The following is an 18,143-nucleotide window of genomic DNA, read 5'->3' on the forward strand; positions in this document are numbered from 1 at the left end:
TGTCTTCTAAAAAGGGAAATATTGAATGAATAGAGCGTAAATTCTGAAACTTTGGTATTTCTTTTTCTTTCAGACAAAAAAATTCCCGTAGCGAGAATGGGATTTCCACAACGATCGCAAACCCTTCAGATAGAATCTGAGAATAAAACTCAGAATAAAAATAATTTTTGTAATCCAATAATCGATCTTGGTTAGGATGATTAACCGAGTTATCCAAAAAATTCTGCTGATACATTCGAATAATTAAACGTTTCACAAGTAGTGAACTAAATTTCTTGTTATTACAACTAACAACTATTTCCACAGGTTCAGAACCATTTAATCCATAATGGTGGGCAAATGCATAAATATATTCCTGAAAGAGAAGTGGGTAGACAAAGTATTGTTGACGAGATTTATGTTTTTCTGAATACCCTTCGAATTTTTCCATTTGTATTTCTACTTGAATCAGAGAGAAGAAGCATTTCTCGGTTTATCGAATGATGATACATAGTGCAATATGGTCAGAACAGGGTGTTGCATTTTTAATACAAACCCTGGAAAGAAAGGGAGTCTAATCCACAGATCTTTTTCTGCTCCTTTTCTACCCAATTAGTTTATGTTTGTTCTAATTAAAAAAAAAGAACAGAACAAGTTTTTTATTTTTGCAGGCCAATCGCTCTTTTGACTTTGGAATACAGCCTCTTTATCAATATACTGCTTCTTTTACACATTCAATCCATAACATCCCTTATTCAATCCATAATCAAGAATAATTAGGATTTCTAAAAAAAAAAAGAAAAAATAAAGGGTCCACTCATAGGAAAACCCAACCTTTCCCCGCATCCGGCACTAATCTATTTTTAACGTCTAATTAGAGCGGGGAATCATTCCAATTAGGAAGTTCAGCTCGTTGCTTTTTATTTTACCAGAATTGGAGCCAGGCTCTATCCATTTATTCATTAGACCCAGAAAATCGTAATTTTGGATTCCATTCAAAAAAGATTGATTTTATTACGACATGCTATTTTTTCCATTCATTACCTTTGAGGATCAGTCGTGGTCTTCTAGACTCTACCAAGAGTCTGGACGAATTTGTTGTTTCATCCAAATGTGTAAAAGATCATAGTCGCACTTAAAAGCCGAGTACTCTACCATTGAGTTAGCAACCCAGATAAAAAAAGGATCTTAGATACGATCGAAATCCAAAAATCAATGGAATTACACCGCGCGCTTCTGTCAAAACATTGAACTAGCAAGACATCAAAAGATTTTTTTTATCGACCATGAAAAACACTCAAATGCCAAAACGAACAGGTCCGGTGAAATTCCACTAAAGTAAAGTTAAAAAAAGAGCGACCCTAATCACGATGGCCAAATTCTCCTTATTTTTAGCGATTTTTATTAACAAAAAATATATATTATAAAAAATATATATTATATTGTATGAGAATACATGCAAGAGGAACACCCTTATCATTTGAGCGAAGTGTAGGCGGAAAAATTGAATATGGAGTGAGGATAAAGAGACCCATCTATCTACAAATTCTATTTGTTCAATAGACCTTTGTCAATGGAAATACAATGGTAAGAAAACAAATTAGATAGAAAAAGTAAATAAAATAGGGGCTTATGTTGGATTGGCACGATATAATATAAATCCAAATAGGATTAAAAAAGAGGTAAATTGTGTCTAAATAATTAGACAACTAGGAATACTAATAATCTTCTCCTATCCTATTTTTTGATTCATTTAGTTCTTCAATTAACTCAAAGTTCTTTCTTTTTCTTTAAAGAATTCTGCCTTCCTTAAAATATCATAAACAGTTCTTGTTGGTTGAGCACCCTTTTCAAGGAAATAGAGAATAGCTGGAACATTTAAACAAGTTTGATTCTTTATCGGATCATAAAAACCTACTTTTTGAAGATCTCTTCCTTCTCTTCGAGATCGAACATCAATTGCAACGATTCGATAGACAGCTTATTGGGATAGATGTAGATAAACAACGCCCCCCCCTAGAAACGTATATGAGGTTTTCTCCTCATACGGCTCGAGAAAATGATTCGAATTTCTGTCGATAATAATAGAAATTAGACTATGACGTGCATTAATTTCCTTACAGAAAAAACAAATTTCATTTATACTCATGACTCAAGTGGGCTAATTTTGCCTGACAAACTTCGAAGGCAAAATCCTTCCAAAATTTTTGAGTCGTCTTTAAACTCTTTTCTTTGTCTCATTTCGAACGAATTGACTTTTATTCCTTATTCTAATCCAACTCTGTTGTTGAGACAATTGAAAATTGTGTTTACTTGTTCTGGAATCCTTTATCTTTGATTTGTGAAATCCTTGGGTTTAGACATTACTTCGGGAATTCCTATTTTTTTCTTTCAAAAGAGTAGCAACATACCCTTTTTTCTTATTTCCTTCGATAAAGCATTTATCTCTTCTATAGAAATCTAATAAGAGGGATTGATTCTGATATACTTTTATTGGACTTTCTTCTTATTTTAACCTTTCGATTTATTTCTATATTAAGGATAGACTGACAAAGTTGGCCTAATTTATTAGTTTTCACTAACCCTAGATTCTTTCCCTTGATAAAAAAAATTCTGTCCTCTCGAGCTCCATCGTGTACTATGTTACTTAAACCCAGCGCAAATTTGGTTCGGAACGAATAGAACAGGCTATGTCGAGCCAAGAGCATTTTCATTACTATGGAAAATGATGGATAGCAAAATCCACAATCGATCATGTCCTTCAAGTCGCACGTTGCTTTCTACCACATCGTTTTAAACGAAGTTTTACCATAACAAACATTCCTCTTTTCATTGCAAAGTGGTATAGAGAATTGATCCAATATGGATGGAATCATGAATAGTCATTGGTTTAGTTTTTTTATACTAATTAAAACTTGCTATCTATGGAGCAATATGGATAAAAGAAAGTAAGTATTTATCCGGGAAGCCTCCGCCAAGATCCAATTTATTTAAACCCATATTAAAATTCTATCATATGAATGAAACATAGTTTGAAAAAGACGACTAAACAAGTTTGCTTAAAACTTATTTATTCTTAAATTTCCACCCTCAACGGATGGCTCGAGATGATCAATCTTGAAGTGAGAAAAGAAGGATTGACTCTTCCTCAATAAATAAACTATCAACCTCCAAAAAAGTTTAATTAATTTAATTACTAGAATTAGAATTCTAGTAGTAATATATTTTTTCAGTACCAAAAACAATTAACTATAATAACTAAATAAACTATTCCAATGAAAAGATTGAAAGTTTTTGGTAGTTATAGAATTCTCGTACTTCTTCAACTCGAATACCAAAAGGAAGAAAAAAATATGACTAAGTGATTTTATAGTAGAGGCATATCCTGAATGTGCTTGATAGATCCCATTTTTTCATGAAAATAAAGATAGTCAATTTGACTGGACTTAAGACTTTATTATGTTTTCTGAGAAAGAATAAGATATCATTATTCTCTTTAATAAACTTTTGTCTCGTACGGAATACTATATGATTTCACCGTTTGTTTCATCAGAAACAATCTGGGACGGAAGGATTCGAACCTCCGAGTAACGGGACCAAAACCCGCTGCCTTACCACTTGGCCACGCCCCATTTCGGGTTTTATGCGACACTAATAAACACTAGTATGTTTATTTGTTATTCGTCAATACCATTTCAATTACATAAAAAAGGAGGGATATTCTCTTGCTAGTATTCTACACATGCGGATAATATAGAATCAAAAAAATGCATTGATCATTACATGGAATTCTATTAAGATATTATATGAAAGTCGAATTTATTCCACTCTCATTTGAGAGTGCGAATACAAGGAGGTATTTTGTGTTTGGGAAAGTCCGAAGAAAAAAGATTTTGAATCTGCCTTTTCCTTCTTTCCCTTAAAAAAATAACTCAAGAAAAATCCAATTATTTACTCTACAAGAATGAAATGCTTGTTATGCCTAATATACTTAGTTTAACCTGTATCTGTTTTAATTCTGTTCTTTATCCTACTAGTTTTTTCTTTGCCAAATTACCCGAAGCTTATGCTATTTTCAATCCAATCGTGGATATTATGCCTGTTATACCTCTATTCTTTTTTCTATTAGCCTTTGTTTGGCAAGCTGCTGTAAGTTTTCGATGAAATCTTTAGTACTCTGTATGCCAAATTGAATGATGTGTTCATTCCAAAAAAATTTTAAAATGGGTAAAAGCCGAGAAGTTTTATATTTTTATATTATGAACCTTCGATTCTAAAATTTAAATTCTTCTACATTGAATGGGTAGCTACAGCAATAAATTTGGATCAGCCTTTCTACTCCCCTGCACCTAGGTTGAGCAGGTACCTAAAGGTACCATACACAATACCTAACCACCTAACCCTATTTTTGCTATTGATAAGAGTGCTTATTATAAAAGAATTCTTGCAATTTTTTTCAAGAATTCTTTTTTGCATTTTTAGGTATAAAAAAAAACCATCCTAGTGGATCCGTGTGGTAAGGAAAAACTGGTAATCTATTCCTTAAAAAAAAATCTTGGAGATTATGTAATGCTTACTCTCAAACTTTTTGTTTATACAGTAGTGATATTCTTTGTTTCACTCTTTATCTTTGGATTCTTATCTAATGACCCAGGACGGAATCCTGGACGCGAGGAGTAAAAATTCAGTTTTTTTTTTTCTTATTGGATTTGTTTCGTACATTTATCTATGAGAAAATCCGGGGGTCAGAATTCTTTCCAATTCGAAAGTCCCAAATGATCCAAGGGAGCGGAAAGAGAGGGATTCGAACCCTCGGTACAAAAAAATTGTACAACGGATTAGCAATCCGCCGCTTTAGTCCACTCAGCCATCTCTCCACGTTCCAAAGCGAAAGGTTTCCGTGATATGATATAGGCAAGAAATAAGAAATAACGGTTGCAAAAAACCCCTTTTTTTTCTTTCAAAAGTCTATAAAAATTATATTGCCAATTCCATTTTAATTATATTCTTTTTTCTTAATGTTAATAAAAAAAGAAGAAAATTCTTGTTTTTTCTTTCTAAAAATCGATATTGGCCGAGAGACAATCAAATAGATTTTCTCTTTAGCGGGCATTTCCATATAGGACTTGTTATAATTATAATAAAACAAGCAGGTTATATAAAAAAAACGCTTTTTTTGTCGATTATTTATCAAGAAAGCAAAAAGGGTTCTTATCAAATCCACCATAAAATTGGAAAGAAGCATAAAGTAAGTAGACCTGACTCCTTTAATGATGCCTCTATCCGCTATTCTGATATATAAATTCGATGTAGATGAAATTGTATAAGCGAATTTTTTTTATTTCCTTAGACTTAGACCGCGCAAGACAAGAATTTTTCGCTATTTACGATTTCATATTCTTGTTACTAGATGTTCTATAGGAATAAGAAGAAATCGCAACTCCTTTGCGCTACACATAAAATTGGATTTCGAAGGTCCATTTTTTTTTTTCAGAATCCTCTATTATTTTAGTTCTTCCACCCATGCAATAGAGAGGGAATGGGAAAAGAAGGGTAAAGAAGGGTTACTTTTATTTGCATTTTTCCCTTAAAAGATAGACTTTGAAATAGGAGTCTTGGAATAATGCTGAATTCAAAGGTTTATTTCTTTCTATAGTATAAGAAAAACAATTTATTTCTATTTCTATAGTATAAGAAAAACAAATAAATAGTATAAGAAAAACAAATCGAATCAAATTCATGGATTTACCACGACCTCGGTTGTGACTGTGACTCCATAGATAAAAATGGGAAATTTCTCTCTTCGAGACCATTGAAAAAGGGCATTGAACGAGAAAGAAATCGTCCACAGATAATAAAACTATCATATGCCTTGGAAAGTGATATGAGGTGCTCGGAAATGGTTGAAGTAATTGAATAGGAGGATCACTATGACTATAGCCCTTGGTAGAATTCCTAAAGAAGAAAATGATCTATTTGATACTATGGATGACTGGTTACGAAGGGACCGTTTCGTTTTTGTAGGATGGTCTGGCCTATTGCTCTTTCCTTGTGCTTATTTCGCTTTAGGGGGTTGGTTTACAGGGACAACTTTTGTAACTTCTTGGTATACCCATGGATTGGCTAGTTCCTATTTGGAAGGTTGTAATTTCTTAACCGCAGCAGTTTCTACCCCTGCCAATAGTTTAGCACACTCTTTGTTGCTACTATGGGGGCCCGAAGCACAAGGAGATTTTACTCGTTGGTGTCAATTAGGCGGTCTATGGACTTTTGTAGCTCTCCACGGGGCTTTTGCACTAATAGGTTTCATGTTACGCCAATTTGAACTTGCTCGGTCTGTTCAATTGCGGCCTTATAATGCAATCTCATTCTCTGGTCCAATTGCTGTTTTTGTTTCTGTATTCCTTATTTATCCACTGGGGCAATCTGGTTGGTTCTTTGCGCCGAGTTTTGGCGTAGCAGCGATATTTCGATTCATCCTTTTCTTCCAAGGATTTCATAATTGGACGTTGAACCCATTTCATATGATGGGAGTTGCCGGAGTATTAGGTGCGGCTCTGCTATGCGCTATTCATGGAGCGACCGTAGAAAACACTCTATTTGAGGACGGTGATGGTGCAAATACCTTCCGTGCTTTTAACCCAACTCAAGCTGAAGAAACTTATTCAATGGTCACTGCTAACCGCTTTTGGTCCCAAATCTTTGGTGTTGCTTTTTCCAATAAACGTTGGTTACATTTCTTTATGCTATTTGTACCCGTCACCGGTTTATGGATGAGTGCTATTGGCGTAGTTGGCTTGGCTCTGAACTTACGTGCCTATGACTTTGTTTCCCAGGAAATCCGTGCAGCGGAAGATCCTGAATTTGAGACTTTCTACACCAAAAATATTCTTTTAAACGAGGGTATTCGTGCGTGGATGGCAGCTCAGGATCAGCCTCATGAAAATCTTATATTCCCTGAGGAGGTTCTACCACGTGGAAACGCTCTTTAATGGAACTTTCGTTTTAGCTGGTCGTGACCAAGAAACCACCGGCTTTGCTTGGTGGGCTGGGAATGCCAGACTTATCAATTTGTCCGGTAAACTGCTTGGAGCTCATGTAGCTCATGCCGGATTAATCGTATTCTGGGCCGGAGCAATGAACCTATTTGAAGTGGCCCATTTCGTACCAGAAAAGCCCATGTATGAACAAGGGTTGATTTTACTTCCACACTTAGCTACTCTAGGTTGGGGAGTAGGGCCAGGGGGGGAAGTTCTAGATACTTTTCCGTACTTTGTATCTGGCGTACTTCACCTAATTTCCTCCGCAGTCTTAGGCTTCGGTGGCATTTATCACGCGCTTCTGGGACCCGAGACTCTTGAGGAATCTTTTCCATTCTTTGGTTATGTCTGGAAAGATAGAAATAAAATGACTACAATTTTGGGTATTCACTTAATTTTGTTAGGTCTAGGTGCTTTTCTTCTAGTACTCAAGGCTCTTTATTTTGGCGGTGTATATGATACCTGGGCCCCTGGGGGGGGAGATGTAAGAAAAATTACCAATTTGACCCTTAGTCCCAGTGTTATATTTGGTTATTTACTAAAATCTCCTTTTGGTGGAGAAGGGTGGATTGTTAGTGTAGATGATTTAGAAGATATAATTGGTGGGCATGTATGGTTGGGTTTTATTTGTGTATTTGGCGGAATTTGGCATATTTTAACCAAACCCTTCGCATGGGCTCGCCGTGCATTTGTATGGTCTGGAGAAGCTTACTTGTCTTATAGTTTAGCTGCTTTATCTGTCTTTGGTTTTATCGCTTGTTGTTTTGTATGGTTCAATAATACAGCTTATCCGAGTGAGTTTTATGGACCCACCGGGCCAGAAGCTTCTCAAGCTCAAGCATTTACTTTTCTAGTTAGAGACCAGCGTCTTGGAGCTAATGTGGGATCCGCTCAAGGACCCACAGGTTTAGGTAAATATCTAATGCGTTCCCCAACTGGGGAGGTTATCTTTGGAGGGGAAACTATGCGTTTTTGGGACCTTCGTGCTCCATGGTTAGAACCTCTAAGGGGCCCCAACGGTTTGGACTTGAGTAGGTTGAAAAAAGACATACAACCTTGGCAAGAACGACGCTCAGCAGAATATATGACCCACGCTCCTTTAGGCTCTTTAAATTCCGTGGGTGGCGTAGCTACCGAGATCAATGCAGTTAATTATGTCTCTCCTAGAAGTTGGTTATCAACTTCTCATTTTGTTCTAGGATTCTTCTTTTTTGTGGGCCATTTATGGCATGCAGGAAGAGCCCGAGCTGCTGCAGCAGGTTTTGAAAAGGGAATCGATCGTGATTTGGAACCTGTTCTTTACATGAACCCTCTTAACTAAGATTTTCTTATTTATACCTGTTCTACTTTTTTTCTGTTCTGGCTCGGTTATTCCATCTAGCCGAGCCATTCATTCCTTTTTATGAAAGAAAGATAAGGGACAGAAAAAAAAAATAAATAAAAATGAAAGAAACAAACGTATTCAATAAGCAAAAGGAGAGAGAGGGATTCGAACCCTCGATAGTTCCTAGAACTATACCGGTTTTCAAGACCGGAGCTATCAACCACTCAGCCATCTCTCCACAGCCTAATCCTTATTTTACTCCTACAAATAGAACATAGCCATATAAAAAATAAAAAGATTTATTAGCCTCTAGAAAGATATCAGATACAAGTTCCTTTTCGATATATCTCTGTATACTGTATACACGGATACAGGATCCGCTATACCCGCTTGTGAAATAAAGAGTAAATAATCTCTTCTCACCCCCATATCCAAATAAAAAAGCGGTTTAAGTAATAAATTTGAATTAAAGAGAAGAATCAATGGATTCATGATTAAACCCCTCCTACTTCTTGTATTTTTTTACAATTTTGGTTTAAGTGAGGGATCAAATATGTAGTCAACTTTATTTGATGGTAGCTTGGAGGATTAGAAATATGACTATTGCTTTCCAATTAGCTGTTTTTGCATTAATTGCGACTTCCTCAGTCTTAGTAATTAGTGTACCCCTTGTATTTGCTTCTCCTGATGGTTGGTCAAATAATAAAAATGTTGTATTTTCCGGTACATCATTATGGATTGGACTAGTCTTTCTCGTAGCTATTCTGAATTCTCTCATTTCTTAAATGAAATTTGGTTAATATTTATTAACCCCATAAAAAAGAAATAATAAAGGCCATTTCTTCTAAAAAATTAGAATAGTGAGACGTATTAAAACGCAATTTGCGTTCCGAATTGCTAGCTCTTCTCTTTCAGTATTATGAAATTCCATTCCCATTAGAATATTCATTGACAGATAATAAAAAAAGGAAAACTCTAATATAATAGAAAATGAAATGAAACGGTCGACCCAGACATAGAAGGTCGACCCAGGCGGATATACGCTATAAAATATATACCGTAGCGAGCGTAGTTCAATGGTAAAATATCTCCTTGCCAAGGAGAAGATACGGGTTCGATTCCCGCCGCTCGCCCGCTTAATTTATCAAAGTACTATGATAAAAAGTTTAGTCTAGTTAACTGTTTAACTACTTATATTAAATTAAGTATTAATTAGGTGTTAGTCTAGTGCCGTATCCCTTACTATCTTACCCTTCCTTTGCATCCCACTCAAAAAAAGAGGGCGCTCCAGAGGCAGAAATAGAACTCGCCAACAGAGCTCCAAAAATTGGGTATTAACTGAGACAAACAACGGGCAAACTTTTTTTAAAGGGAAGGGAGAGGTAGACTGTCCCTTTCGTTTCATTTTTATTTTCTGCAGGGTAGGGAGAGGCCTTGCGCCTTCTTTTTTTGAAGGCAAGTGACTTCGCAAACTGCTCAATTTTGCCCTCTAGGGCCGGGAACTAATGAATAAAAAAGGGTTGGATACGCCCCTCTACCATACATATCTAGAGAAATAGAATAGTCCTTTTATACAGACTGCTAAGTGCGGAGACGGGAATCGAACCCGTGACCTCAAGGTTATGAGCCTCGTGAGCTACCAAACTGCTCTACTCCGCTCTGGAGTACCAGAAACTGGTGGACAAAAAAGGCTTGAATACAAGCCTCTAACATGTCTAGACAAATAGAATACTCCTTTTATACAGAATGGAGCGGGTAGCGGGAATCGAACCCGCATCGTTAGCTTGGAAGGCTAGGGGTTATAGTCGACGTTGGTTGATTATTTTTAACGTCTCTAATTCAAAACCGAACATGAAATTTTGATTTCATTCGGCTCCTTTATGGATATTCTCACCACTTAACATCTATGTCAGCTTTTCTATTTGAATGGAACCAAAGCTCTCCGCTTTCTAGATGATCCTTATAGAGTAGGAGATAGAAATTCTATCTAAATTCATCTAATCTACTTACTTCGTTCCCTAATTTCATTCAAGAGATCCTGAGGAAAAGAATTGGGTTTCCACCGAGCTGAAACAATATGCGGATGGTTCTAGTAAACCAAAACTATCGTTTTTTAGCTATTTGGCTTCCTTATTCCTTATTTTAAGAAGATTTAGTTACGATTGGAAATCAACTTTTTTGTATCTTCATCCATAGATCCTTTACTCATATTTTCAAAATTGGAATACTTAATCCAATGCAAAATTATGCTTCGCGACTCTGTACTCATAATCCTATTTTTATTTTGGATGCAATTTAAATTAGTCTTTGGATACAAATCGCCAGAATGTATATTCTTCCTCAATATGCTATTGAGAGGAAAAGGATTTAATCCTTTATAAGAACTAAAGTTTTCATCGGAATATAAAAATAAAAAACTTAAGGATGCCTTAAGTATATCATTTCAAATTCAGTTATTAATAGAACGAATCACACTTTTACCACTAAACTATACCCGCTACATTGTAGATTATGGTATAAATGGTACCCTTTGTCAAGGATAGCCATTTGACAAGAAGGCTAATTCCCCCTTATTGAATCAGATGGAGAAGGTTCATGACACTGAGCCGTTGGTACTTCTACTTCGATCGCTCGCCTTTACTTTAGGATTTAGATAGCCCCTCTGGTCTGTAAAAAAAATCTTTTCTTACCATGCTAATAGCGCCTGAACCAAATGTATTTATTTTGATTAGGATCCTATTCTACGGTTACGACTACAATAATAATTATTTACTTTGCAAGGACGTAAGTGTGTCAGACTGCTAAATTGTTTTATTATTCCTACAATATAAACTAGGGGATATAGGGGGTAACACTGTCCCTATAAATTCCTTTTTTCCTTTTCTTTTTTGTCCAGAATTGAACAAAAAAGAAATTATGGAAGATGTTTTCTTCCCCCATTAAGTCCGAGCCATAGAGTAAGAGTGAGATGAGTTTTCCAAATTCATCATAGACTTTCCCTATGGCTTGATAGAAGTAAGCAGCAAAGAGTCGTAACTTAAAGAAAAAAACGGACAGGGCCGACAGATTTACCTGATGTAAAGAAGATCCTAAAAGTCTCTGATTAGTCGACTCTCTCCATTTAACACTTTCCTCTCTCTCCTTTTTTCCACTGACTCAATTCTAGTTTATTAGATTCTTGTTTAAAAGAATGCAAAAAGTTCAATAGAACTAAGAACACATAAAAAATAGCATAGAGGATCAAGGCCATTACCAAAAGTTCCTCCCAAGGATCCTATATCCTATTGGGTATCTGTTCCCCGCCTTTTCCCGCTAGGATCGGAAATCTTATATTTTCCATATCCATATACCGTTGAATCCTTGGGGTTCCAGAATCCGCCTATTTTACTAGTCTTCGGAAACGGAAAACCCTGAACCAAGAAGAGTTGGATATGTTATGTAGGGTATGTTTTTTTTTATTAATTTTATTTTGAGCTCTCAAGATATCGATATATACATATACAATCTCTACATAATGTCTCTCTCTCTATCTCTATATATTATATATATAATATGTACATTATGCAGTAGACCCATAATGGGAAATCCAAGTGGCTAATTTTTGAATTAAATAAAAAGCCCTTTTAACTCAGTGGTAGAGTAATGCCATGGTAAGGCATAAGTCATCGGTTCAAATCCGATAAAGGGCTTTTTAAATTAGTGGTAGAGTAATCTCGTGCTAAGACGTAAGTCGTTGGTTCGAATCTGATAGAGTACTTTTCTACTAAATTGATTCACTTTTTTTCTTTGTTTTTGAAACTTTCTCTATATTTTTAGAGAATTTTATGACTTAGTGCGGGATGGATGCATTTTTGGTATGAACACTAAATGAAGCACGGAGAATTAATCTATAACGATCAACTAAAAAAAATCCTAGATGAAAACATAACAGAAAAGTTGGAAAAACTCTTTGCTTTGGATCTATTTATACTTTTCGAGTATATTGACAATTCCAAAAAACTGCTCATACTATGATTATAGTATAATCACGAGCGGTTGTATATGGCCCTATCGTCTAGTGATGCCCCTATCGTCTAGTGGTTCAGGACATCTCTCTTTCAAGGAGGCAGCGGGGATTCGACTTCCCCTGGGGGTAGGGAGTATTATGAAAGGAGGTTAATCATAGATTAGCAAAAACCCTAGAATAAATTCTTCCTGGGTCGATGCCCGAGTGGTTAATGGGGACGGACTGTAAATTCGTTGACAATGTCTACGCTGGTTCAAATCCAGCTCGGCCCAAACCAAAAATCTAGGGCTTCGTGAGTATGAACTAAATCCTTTTGTTTTTCTTCCATAAAATAAAATGTCTGATCTATAGAAATAAAAGATAAAGAAAAAAGGGAAATTTTTTTTTCTAATCCATATCTCTCTCATTCCTTTCTTACAAACAAAAGAGTTTTTCTTATTGAAGGCTGGATTATTATCCATTTTTAGTGATAAAAAATCACGACATACTAGTTATGTCACTCTCACTATACCCACGTATAATATAATATGTGGGTATGTAGTATATGATTCGTCTATTTCTTAGAGTACGAAAGACGAATCGAATCTTCTTATGGTTCTATTTAAGAATGGGTATGCCATACACCCCGCGGGGATTGTAGTTCAATTGGTCAGAGCACCGCCCTGTCAAGGCGGAAGCTGCGGGTTCGAGCCCCGTCAGTCCCGAACTAGGGTTCAATGAATGGAGAAATTGATATTTCCTTTTTCCATGAAAAAAAGGGGCAGGGAGCAAGATCAAATACCCACAGGGCACCCTTACTTCACTTTTTTATTTTGCATCTCTCATTAAAGAGGGAGGGAGGGCATATAGGAATTTTTTTTTCACTACTCCCAATCGATAAAGAAAGACACACATACGATATGTGGATTAGTAGAATTTAGGATATTATATTACTCTATCTTTCTTTATGATGATACCATCCTCATCTTAATTTCCTATTCCACTCTTATGGAATAGAGTACCGGTATTTTACCGGAATCCATACATAAATCGTATTCCCTTTTTATTTCAGACCTCTTTTCCCCATCTCACTTCTACTGCTTATTTGGATGTCTATGTGACCCATAGAAAGTGAAAGTTGGTCATATAATACATACATAATTGTATGTATAACTATAAGAAAAAGGAAGGGAAATTGTATAAGATTAAGAAAGTATAAGATTAAGAAAGCTCGTGGGTTAGAGATATAGAAAAGAAAAAGTAGAAAAGGATTAAAAAAGAGGGAATTCCTAATCCAATCAAAAAACCCATTTTGGTCTTAGTGTGGATAGAGGATCTTCCTATGTTATACTATATAACTCTCATCCGTGAAATATAACTCTCATCCATGAATTGATTTGATAGATCCGATATTCATAATATTGAATTGATTCAGTATTATCAGAATGCAAGCCCTACCCTTGAATTTACAAGATACCCCTTTTTCCTCTCCATGGGATTACATCCCGAGTTATTGTGAAAATAAAAAATAAAGAGGTTATGGAAGTCAATATTCTCGCATTTATTGCTACTGCACTGTTCATTCTAGTTCCTACTTCTTTTTTACTTATTATTTATGTAAAAACAGTCAGCCAAAATAATTAATTGGAATTCCAATTAATCATTGAAGAAATTAAAAAGGGATTAAATAAAAAAAATCCAAGTCTTAAATGAAAGGATCTGGTTGGAATCTTAAAGTGTGGTAGAAAGAACTACATATAGTTTTTTCTACGACACTTTAGATTCTTTCTATTATATTATCTTTGAATCTACATAGAATAGATTAGTAGATTGAAATAGTTAAGTAGTCTAATTCAATTTCTTTTTTCATTGCATCCACTTAATTTCAATCAGGTCAAAATAAAAAAATCTAAGACAATTCTTGACCAAAGAATCCATGGAAGGAAAGAAAAATAATATGAAGAATAGACTATAGTAAAAAGTAAAAGGAAATGGAAAATGTGTGATATGCCGTGAATAGTTCCGTGGAAGAAAGTCTAATTTTCTTATGTATAGAACTTTTTTTAACCATTCGTCATTTCTAGTAGAAATTCTGAATTGGTATAATGGCTCTTTCTTACATTACAACTTACAATACAAGAGTTTCTTACAGGAGTGAAACAAAACTAAAGAAAAAGATTAAAGAATAACGTTTGACAAAATGATTAATGCAAAATGATCCATTAAAGAAAAGAATTGATACAACAATTTGATTACTTAATCAATTAGTAGTATCCCTAGAGTCCACTCCTTCCCCATACTACTAGTGAAAGAGAAAATGTAAAGACTACCATTAAAGCAGCCCAAGCGAGACTTACTATATCCATCTAAATTATGTCTCCTATTTCTATGAAGGGATTATTCTACTATTGATCAATAATCATAGTGGAATCAAGGGTACAGAGTCAAAAAGGGATTCCGCCCTAAGGCCATGGATCAATCAGTTCAAGGAATTTACTCCTAACAAATTCTTATAGGAATTCTGGTAGAATTAGAGAGCATTAAAAATACGAGATACTATAGCCCTTTTTTCCTTAAAAAAGAAAGAGTACGGGAATGATGTCCTGAATAGAAGAAGCGGGAATAGGAAGATTTTTTATTCCTTTTGTTACTCTTTTTTTTTTTTTTAAGCAAAGGACGCCCGAATATACCATAAAATTATCGATAGATAAATATTTATTGGATACCTACCTTACCTAATGTTTATTTTTGACCTAAACCCTGCAGCCTTGCTTTGTATCATTCTATGAAAGAATGAAGAGATTTTATCCATAATACAACTCCTAAATTGATTTTTGATCGACCTATTTAATCTGATTCTCGTTAGAATTAAGTAGTCCTTACTTTAGTGTATGTAGGTAACATAAGATGTACGATAAAAAAATGTATAATAATTAGTAAGTCTTGATATTCTTTCGTGGAGTCCCTTCTTGAATCTTAGATTGAAAAAAAAAAAGAATGCCCCTTAGGGACCTTTCTTTGGATACCAAGATTTCTGACATCTTATCCTCGTATTTTAAAATTATCAAATCGAATCTCAATTAAGAACCAATTCAAATTCATATAATAAAAGAATAAGGAAACACTACCTCACCCCTATTGATAACCATTTTGGCCACTACCGTCAAAACAAACCCTAACCCTAGTTTGAGGATAGAACTATGGTATGGTTTCTCTAAACCCAGTATCGGCAGGCCCAGTTACTCTCTTGCCCGAACTTATGCGAAGTAAAAATTTATCGAATTCGATCAGCACTATAAAAAAAACCTAAGTATTTTATTGATCAGGCGGCACCCAGATTTGAACTGGGGATAAAGGATTTGCAGTCCCCTGCCTTACCGCTTGGCCATGCCGCCAAAAAATCCGATCAAAAATCTAGAAAACAGCAAGTATTCATCCACGTTTTCTTACGAAAAGCCCCTTTTATTTTGAATATAATTCTACTTACTTTTTTCCAATCTTTTTCAAAAAATCTATTCCTGCTTTTTTTGATCCAGTTTCTATTATTCTCCTCGATAGATTCTATCTTAAAACATACATTGTTAACACAATAAAACTTCCCATTTCTTTCTATTGAGATGAAAAAGAAGAAAAAGTGGATTTCTATTCACAGGCTGCAAAATTCAGAATAAATTGGAACCGTTAACTAGAATTCTCTTTTTTTTATTGCAGTAGTGAACTACTCTTAAATCGGTATTATCTCCCCCCCCTTCAATGGCATAATAAAATATTATGGCTTTATGCTTAATCCGTGTATAGGTAAACTTTAGGTCCGAACAGCATTATTATCCAAAGATCCCCTTTATGTACATATCTCTATGGGGAATCATGCTTTAATTTTTCAAAGTATTAAATTAAATATCTTGAATAAAAAAAGGAAATTTGCTCTGATATAGAGTATAACCTGACTATCTTGGCGTACCCAAGTGAAATTACGATAAAAGAAAAGCATGGATATGGGGAGAGGTGGATAACTAGATTGGCATGTACTTAAAAAAGGGACTTACTTTATTTTAGAATTCCACAATGAAATACTGAATTTTCTAGCAATTATACTACTCCGATCCGAAATAAAAAAGAACCCTCAAATTATTTTGAGAAATTAAAGTAAGCACGCTATTCTAAATCGAAGTAAAGTCAAACTTTCTAGTATATTATATTACGGCTTTATTACATTCATAGAAAGGAGATAAAATGAGAAATCTTTGCCATCCAATCTGATTAGAATATCATAACATAAAGTATAAGTGGCAGAATTTTTTTTGTAGGAATGTTTTATCAATTCATTTTCATTTCATTTGTACCCCTGGCAAACTCGAACTTTCGTCCAAATGGTCTCTATTCATATGTATGAAATACATATATGAAATACGTATGTGGAGTTCCCTAGAATTTCATGTGATTCAGTAAACAGAATATAGATTCCATGATTGCTAGATCGATCCATAGGGATTGATGAAGAGTGAGCTGATAATGGAATTTTTCTTTGATAAACAGGAAACTTAAGATTAAGATGCTCCGGAATGGAAACGAGGGAATGTCCACAATACCCGGATTTAGTCAGATCCAATTCGAGGGATTTTGTAGGTTCATTAATCAAGCCTTGGCAGAAGAACTTGACAAGTTTCCAACAATTAAAGATCCAGATCACGAAATTGCATTTCAATTATTTGCGAAAGGATATCAACTGCTAGAACCCTCGATAAAAGAAAGAGATGCTGTGTATGAATCACTCACCTATTCTTCCGAATTATATGTATCTGCGAGATTAATTTTTGGTTTCGATGTGCAAAAGCAAACCATTTCTATCGGAAACATTCCTATAATGAATTCCTTAGGAACCTTTATTATAAATGGAATATACCGAATTGTGATCAATCAAATATTGCTAAGTCCTGGTATTTACTACCGCTCGGAATTAGATCATAAGGGAATTTCTATCTACACTGGCACTATAATATCAGATTGGGGGGGGAGATCGGAATTAGCAATTGATAAAAAAGAAAGGATATGGGCTCGCGTGAGTAGAAAACAAAAGATATCTATTCTAGTTCTATCATCAGCTATGGGTTCGAATCTAAGAGAAATTCTGGATAATGTTTCCTACCCTGAAATTTTCTTGTCTTTCCCGAATGCTAAAGAGAAGAAGAGGATTGAGTCAAAAGAAAAAGCTATTTTGGAGTTTTATCAACAATTTGCTTGTGTAGGTGGGGACCTGGTATTTTCGGAGTCCTTATGCGAGGAATTACAAAAGAAATTTTTTCAACAAAAATGTGAATTAGGAAGGATTGGTCGACGAAATATGAATCGGAGACTTAATCTTGATATTCCTCAGAACAATACATTCTTGTTACCACGAGATGTATTGGCCGCTACGGATCATTTGATTGGAATGAAATTTGGAACGGGTATACTTGACGATGACGATATGAATCACTTGAAAAATAAACGTATTCGTTCGGTTGCGGATCTGTTACAAGATCAATTCGGATTGGCTCTTGGTCGTTTACAACATGCAGTTCAAAAAACTATTCGTAGAGTATTCATACGTCAATCGAAACCGACTCCCCAAACTTTGGTAACTCCAACTTCAACTTCAATTTTATTAATAACTACTTATGAGACCTTTTTTGGCACATACCCGTTATCTCAAGTTTTTGATCAAACGAATCCATTGACACAAACTGTTCATGGGCGAAAAGTGAGTTGTTTAGGTCCTGGAGGGTTGACGGGGAGAACCGCAAGTTTTCGGAGCCGAGATATTCATCCGAGTCAC

At 35.1% G+C, this 18,143-nt stretch overlaps 5 non-coding genes across 5 annotated transcripts; 1 reads left to right on the forward strand and 4 right to left on the reverse strand.

Annotated features, from left to right (window-relative positions):
- Positions 1-4,768: 4,768 nt before the first annotated feature.
- TRNAS-GCU (transfer RNA serine (anticodon GCU)) lies at positions 4,769-4,856 on the reverse strand. Its single transcript has one exon. It is a non-coding gene; the product is annotated as a tRNA-Ser (tRNA).
- A 3,637-nt stretch (positions 4,857-8,493) lies between these two features.
- On the reverse strand, positions 8,494-8,581 carry TRNAS-UGA (transfer RNA serine (anticodon UGA)). Its single transcript has one exon. It is a non-coding gene; the product is annotated as a tRNA-Ser (tRNA).
- Positions 8,582-9,928: 1,347 nt separating this feature from the next.
- Positions 9,929-10,002, reverse strand: TRNAM-CAU (transfer RNA methionine (anticodon CAU)). Its single transcript has one exon. It is a non-coding gene; the product is annotated as a tRNA-Met (tRNA).
- A 1,958-nt stretch (positions 10,003-11,960) lies between these two features.
- On the forward strand, positions 11,961-12,032 carry TRNAT-GGU (transfer RNA threonine (anticodon GGU)). The gene has a single exon. It is a non-coding gene; the product is annotated as a tRNA-Thr (tRNA).
- A 3,620-nt stretch (positions 12,033-15,652) lies between these two features.
- Positions 15,653-15,723, reverse strand: TRNAC-GCA (transfer RNA cysteine (anticodon GCA)). Its single transcript has one exon. It is a non-coding gene; the product is annotated as a tRNA-Cys (tRNA).
- Between the last annotated feature and the right edge of the window lie 2,420 nt (positions 15,724-18,143).

Source organism: Triticum urartu, unplaced genomic scaffold (genome assembly GCF_056163025.1).
Source record: "Triticum urartu cultivar PI428250 unplaced genomic scaffold, HENAU_Tu73 scaffold2, whole genome shotgun sequence".
In the NCBI taxonomy this organism is placed as follows: domain Eukaryota; kingdom Viridiplantae; phylum Streptophyta; class Magnoliopsida; order Poales; family Poaceae; genus Triticum; species Triticum urartu.